At 41.4% G+C, this 6,000-nt stretch overlaps 1 long non-coding RNA gene across 1 annotated transcript in view; it reads right to left on the bottom strand.

Moving 5' to 3' along the window:
* Nucleotides 1-2,315: 2,315 nt before the first annotated feature.
* Nucleotides 2,316-6,000, bottom strand: part of LOC142358795 (uncharacterized) — a 72,285-nt gene continuing 68,600 nt past the window's right edge. Inside the window, exons 5-6 of the long non-coding RNA XR_012761854.1 lie at nt 3,255-3,386; nt 2,316-2,598 (exon numbers count right to left, since the gene is read on the bottom strand). This is a non-coding gene — a long non-coding RNA (uncharacterized LOC142358795). The remainder of the gene's footprint in view (nt 2,599-3,254; nt 3,387-6,000) is intronic.

The following is a 6,000-nucleotide window of genomic DNA, read 5'->3' as shown; positions in this document are numbered from 1 at the left end:
GAAGATCTTAGTGTAGCTAATTATCTCAATTTATTGTATGTCTTTGAGGTTCATGTATAGCAGATGTTGCACTACATTACGTTTTCCACGTAATTTCTCCACTGGTAAACTTCTAACAACTGGAGGTCTGATCGGGACCAAGGAAACAACAGAGATGTTAGTGGGTGGTTTTAAGGTTCTGAAGAATGTTACCTTCCCATTTTTTACCCCTCAAAACAATTACTCTGTTCCTTGAGATTTTCAGGTTTCTTACAGCTTCTGATGCAATAAACATAGTATGGGACATTGACAGATATCAAGAATCAGTTCAGTTTATTTCTGCTCTCTCCTTCCAAGTTGTCTCCTTACAACTAGGTTCTTTTCCCTCCATGGATCTATGAGTTAGGAAGGAGTTTTTTCTTATGCCATAGTCAATTTTCCCTTTGGATACATGTGAAATCTACATATTCTATCAGATATTCCTGAACATATGGTTTAACATCTGTGTATATAAGTGCTCAGAGGGTTTGTATAAACACATGAGTTTCTTTTTTCTTTAGAAATAGTCAAGCTTACTAAAGCTTGTGTTTCCAGAGATTTGGGCTCTAGTATCAACAGAAAAAAACATCTGCAAACTTCATTTACTTACTAGAGAACTCTGCATGAATTGTATAACAATCTTAACCAATCTCTGTGACATGCTATAAAAGACTTTGATAGAACTTCTGATTATGCACTTTTATATATGCAACTCAATAGTAGTGAAAAACCATGTGAGTCCTGGGTAGATGTTTAATCATCTCATTTTTTGTGTCATTATAAAAATATCCCAGTAACTGAATATACTCCCGAGTTCAATCCAGAAAATTGTTAGGCTTCACTTTGGAAGGAAGTTTTCAAAATAATATTTTACCCCATAATGGAGAAGAATACAAGTCAAACACAGTAAACTTACAGAAAAATTCAATAAGATGCAGAAACAAAACCAGACAACTCCAATTCATATAACCCATATTTCTCTCATTAGTCTGTATACAAAGCATAGAGAGTAGAAAACTAGATGAAAGCAAATACCAAGCTCATTACACTTACAGGAACATACAATATGCTGAGTAATAACTCTCGGTCACCCATTTTCCTACATCTAAATGAAAATGACTATCAGATGTTTATGAGGCCTAATTTATTTAATAGAAATCAAGGATTTCATACATTAAAAAGGGGAAATTATCTCGGTTGAGAACTGGGATGCAGCACACGCATATTTCTAGATTTTTCAGAAAAAGGGTCTATTTGAATTGCTTTTGTGTACAGGTTTCCAATTTCAGCAGTATATATTTAGCAAAACTGCTATGGTTGAAACTACATTTTATATCTTAAACTTGTTCTGGACTTTATCTCCCACATAATTCAATATATATTGGTTTGAAACTTTGTTCATGCTTTCTCTTTACACAGGCAGCCTCTACAGTTTTAAAATTATTTATTCTGTCTGAAAACCAAAAATTGTTCTCAGAATTTGGATGCTTTCATAACTTTTTACCTGATAAGTGATGATATATGGAAACAATGCACAGCTTCTTAAGCTCATCTTAGATGTAAGAGTTTAGGCTGCAGTCCAAGTCTTCTGTGAGATATCCATTGGTCTGAGTGAATACTGCACCAAACTCTAACGATCATACTTGTGTCCAGATCAGATCCCAAGGGTTCCCAAGTGTAACATACATTTTAACAAGCTATTTTAAAGTGCAATGTCAGTAATAAATACATACAAGTGATGCATTAAAATAATAGTAAAAATAAAGAATGGACCCAAAAGAAACCCTAGTCCTCCCAAATGCCAGCCCTGTGACCAACCCCCTCCTCAGCTTTCAGAAATGCAGTGAAATCAAGAAACGTCTTTATGTTATGGATTTCTAATCTGATGTACAGAATGAATTTGTCTAAGTAGTGGACAAATACTGTTCCAAAGGGGAAGAACATGTTGGGAGAACGCTTACAAGGAATGGCATTACACACTAGGAAAAATGAGTCACTGCCAGGAGGTGGTAAAAAGGTCCATATTCCAGTTCTCATGCGGATAGTTAAGGAGGGACTATGACAAGTGCTTCTGTGCATGGGTAGAACAAAATATTACATTATAAATAGGGTGGGAGTAAGGTAATCCCACTTATGGACATAGAAAGATCTAAGATTAAACCTTCAAAAATGTTAATTCTTCAGAAACACAGAGAAAGAGTGCAAAACTTTTAATTTTCTATTTTCTTTTTAATGGAAGATCCAATTTTATAGATTATTTAAATACTAAAATTTACGGCGGAGATTTTCTCTCTCTGAGTTATTCATAGCTGTTTTGCCACTTTCTTCTGGCTCTGGCTTGTGCTTGTCTCCAAGTTCAGACTGGCAGTCTTTTTCTCATTTCTTGTGCAGATGAAATTTGTCCTTTTCGTTTTTGACACTGTGATTATTTTGTCTCTGCCATTCTATATCTTGTACCTTAAGTTGCATGGAAGAGGTGGTTTGCTGTTCTGGGTCTCTTTACAATTTTCATCAGTCAAACATCTTTAAGTTTGTCTTTTCCCATTACAGCTCTGACCATGTTCCCAGGGAGAGTTCAGTCTGCAGAGAGTTGATTTAATAGATAGCAATGTAGAAGCTTGCCATTGAAACAGTCATTTAAAAATTCTTAGTAGGGCCATTTCTGTCATACATGTGTGCACACAATCCTCATATAACCCTAAGTGTTGCATGAACACAGGTCAATGTTTTATTGTAAAAAACACGAGGCACTTCACAAATGTACTTTCAAACAAGTCCTGTTGCTGTTTGTTTACATCATCAACATTGAAAAGTAATATTTTTTAAGTAAGCTATTAAGGAAAGTGAAAAAATAACAATAAATACTGTTACTGTACAGTAGAATAATACTGCTTATGAATGGCTAATTCACTGGAGGTAGCACAATGATAATTTCAGAACATATTATTACTTCAACCTAAAATCCTTGTTGCCCCCCTTTTTTTAAAAAAAAACAACTATGGATTTGATGTATGGGATGAAGGAAAAAAAAAGTAAGTATCAGAAAAAAATCAAGTTGTCTGATATTTCCAACGTCAATGATTCTGCTCTTTTTTGAATGTTCTATAGAAAGCCTGAAATACAAATCAGGGTTTTTAGGCCTTGTCAATACAGCAATATGAAGTATAGTCCAATTCCAAGGCAGTATTATGACCAAGATAACCAGACCCACTACACTGATGCCTGGCTCTCCTCACCTGGTTTATCTAGCCTGCTCAGGTGTCAAGTGCCACAGTGCTCCTTGGATGAAGAGGTTGTGGTGGGAGCAAAACTAGCTCTTTGGCCACCTCACCCATGGTAGCAGCATCAAAAGCAGCAGTGATGAGTGCCTGGGAGAAGGAGAAAAGTTTTGTATTAAAGGAACTGACGATTTTCCAGTTAAAACAAGTATTGTGCAGTCATAGGATCATGGAAAGGAATGGTTTGGGTTGGAAGAGACCTAAAAGATCATCTAGTTCAAACTCTTCTGCCATGGGCAGGGACACCTTCCACTAGACCAAGTTACTCAAAGTCCCATCCAACCAGCCTTGAACACTGCCAGGGATGGGGCATGCACTGCTTCTCTGGGCAACCTGTTCCACTGCCTCACCACCCTCATAGTAGGGAATTTCTTTCTTAGATCCAATGTAAACCTCCCCTCTTTAAGCTTAAAACCATTACCCTTTGTCCTATCAGTACATGGCCTTGTAAACAGTCTCTCCTTAGCCTTCTTATAGGCCCCCTTCAGGTACTGGAAGGCTGCTGTAAGGTCTCCCCGGAGCTTTCTCTTGTCCAAGCTGAACAACCCCAACTCTCTCAGCCTTTCCTCATACGAGAGGTGTTCCAGCCCTCTGTTCATTTTTGTGGCCCTCCTCTGGACCCTCTCCAACAGGTCCATGTCTTTCCTGTGCTGAGGGTTCCAGAACTGGACACAATACTCCAGGCGGTGTCTCACCAGAGTGGAAGAGAGGGGCAGAATCCCCTCCCTCAACCTGCTGGCCATGCTTCTTTTGATGCAGCCCAGGATATGGTTGGCTTTCTGGGTTGCAAGTGCACATTGTTGGCTCATGTCCAGTTTTTCTCCATCAGTACCACCAAGTCTTCCTCCTTAGAGTTGCTCTCAATCCATTCTCCAGCCAGCCTGTATTTGTGCTTGGGGTTGCCACAACCCATTGCTGAACTTCTTCAGGTTCACACAGGCCCACCTCTCAAGCCTGTCAAGGTCTCTCTGGATTGCATCCATTCCCTCCAGTGTGTTGACTGCACCACATGGCTTGGTGTTGCTGGCAAACTTGCTGAGGGTGCACTCGATCTCATTGTCCATGTTGCTGAAAAAGACGTTAAACAACAGTGGTCCCAATACCGATCCCTGAGGAGTGCCACTCATCACTGGTCTCCACCTGGGCATTGAGCCATTGACCACAACTCTTTGAGTGCGACCATCTAGCCAATTCCTTATCCACCAAGTGGTCCATCCATCAAATCCACGACCAATTTAGAGACAAAGGTGTCATGCGGGACAGTACCAAATACTTTGCTCAAGGCCATGTAGGTGCCATCAGTTGTTCTTCCCTTATCCAGCAATGATGTAACCCCATTGTAGAAGGCTGCCAAATCTGTCAGGGGTGATTTGCGCTTAGTGAAGCCATGTTGGCCGTCACCAGTCTCGTCCTTATTTTCCATATGCCTTAGCATAGATTCCAGGAGGATCTACTCTGTGATCTTGCCAGGCAAAGAGGTGAGACCGAATGACCTGTAGTTCCCCAGGTCTTCCTTTTCTCCCTTTTTAAAAACGGGGGTTATATTTCCCCTTTTCCAATCACTGAGATCTTCACCAGACTGCTATGACTTCTCAAATATGATGGATATTGTCTTAGCAACTTGATCCACTAGTTCCCTTAGGACCCATGCATGCATCTCATCAGATCCCATGGACTTGTATACTTTCAGGTTCCTGAGATGAACCTGATCTTCTCCTACAGTGGGCAGTTCTTCATTCTCCCAGTCCCTACCTTCGTCTTCTGTGACTTGGGCAGTGTGGCTGGAGCACTTGCCAGTGAAGACCGAGACCAAAAAATCATTGAGTACCTCAGCCTTCTCCATATTTTGGGTAACCAAGTCTTCTGTTTCCTTCCAGAGAGAGCCCCCACATTTTCCCTAGTCTTACTTCTACCGATGATGTACCTATAGAAGCTTTTCTTGTTGCTCTTGATGTCCCTGGCCAGATTTAATTCTATCAGGGCTTCAGCTTTCCTAACCTGCTCCCTGGCTGCTTGGACAATTTCTCTGTATTCCTCCCAGGCTACCTGTCCTTGCTTCCACCCTCTGTAGGCTTCCATTTTGTGTTGAGTTTGTCCAGGAGCTCCATGTTCATCCATGCAGGCCTCCTAAAGTTTTTGCCTGACTTCCTCTTTGTCGGGCTGTATTGCTCCTGAGCTTGGAGGGGGTGATCCTTGAATATTAACCAGCTTTCTTGAGCCCCCTTTTCCCTCCAGGGCTTCATCCCATGCTACTCTACCGAGCAGATCCCTGAAGAAGCCAAAGTCTGGTCTCCTGAAGCCCAGGGTGGTGAGCTTGCTGTGCACCCTCTTCGCTGCCCTAAGGATCCTAAACTCTGACTTTTCATGGTCACCACAGCCAAGGTTACCCTTGAGCTTCACATTTCCCACCAGCCCCTCCTTGTTGGTGAGAACAAGGTCCAGCATAGCACCTCTACTCGTTGACTCCCCTGCCACTTGGAGAAGGAAGTTATCATTGATGCATTCCAGGAATGTCCTAGATTGCTTATGGTCTGCTGTGTTGTCCCTCCAGCAGATATTGGAGTGGTTCAAGTCCCCCATGAGGACCAAGGCTCATGAATGTGAGGCTGCTCCTATCTGTCTATAGACAGTCTCATCCACTCAGACTTCCTGGCTGGGTAGCCTGTAGCAGACGTCACAACCAGAAGTGTTGCTAGGCTTATGG

This window comes from Opisthocomus hoazin, chromosome 2, assembly GCF_030867145.1.
Source record: "Opisthocomus hoazin isolate bOpiHoa1 chromosome 2, bOpiHoa1.hap1, whole genome shotgun sequence".
Taxonomy (NCBI): domain Eukaryota; kingdom Metazoa; phylum Chordata; class Aves; order Opisthocomiformes; family Opisthocomidae; genus Opisthocomus; species Opisthocomus hoazin.
The sequence above is the reverse complement of the archived record's forward strand: the minus strand, read 5'-3'. Positions and strand labels throughout refer to the sequence as shown.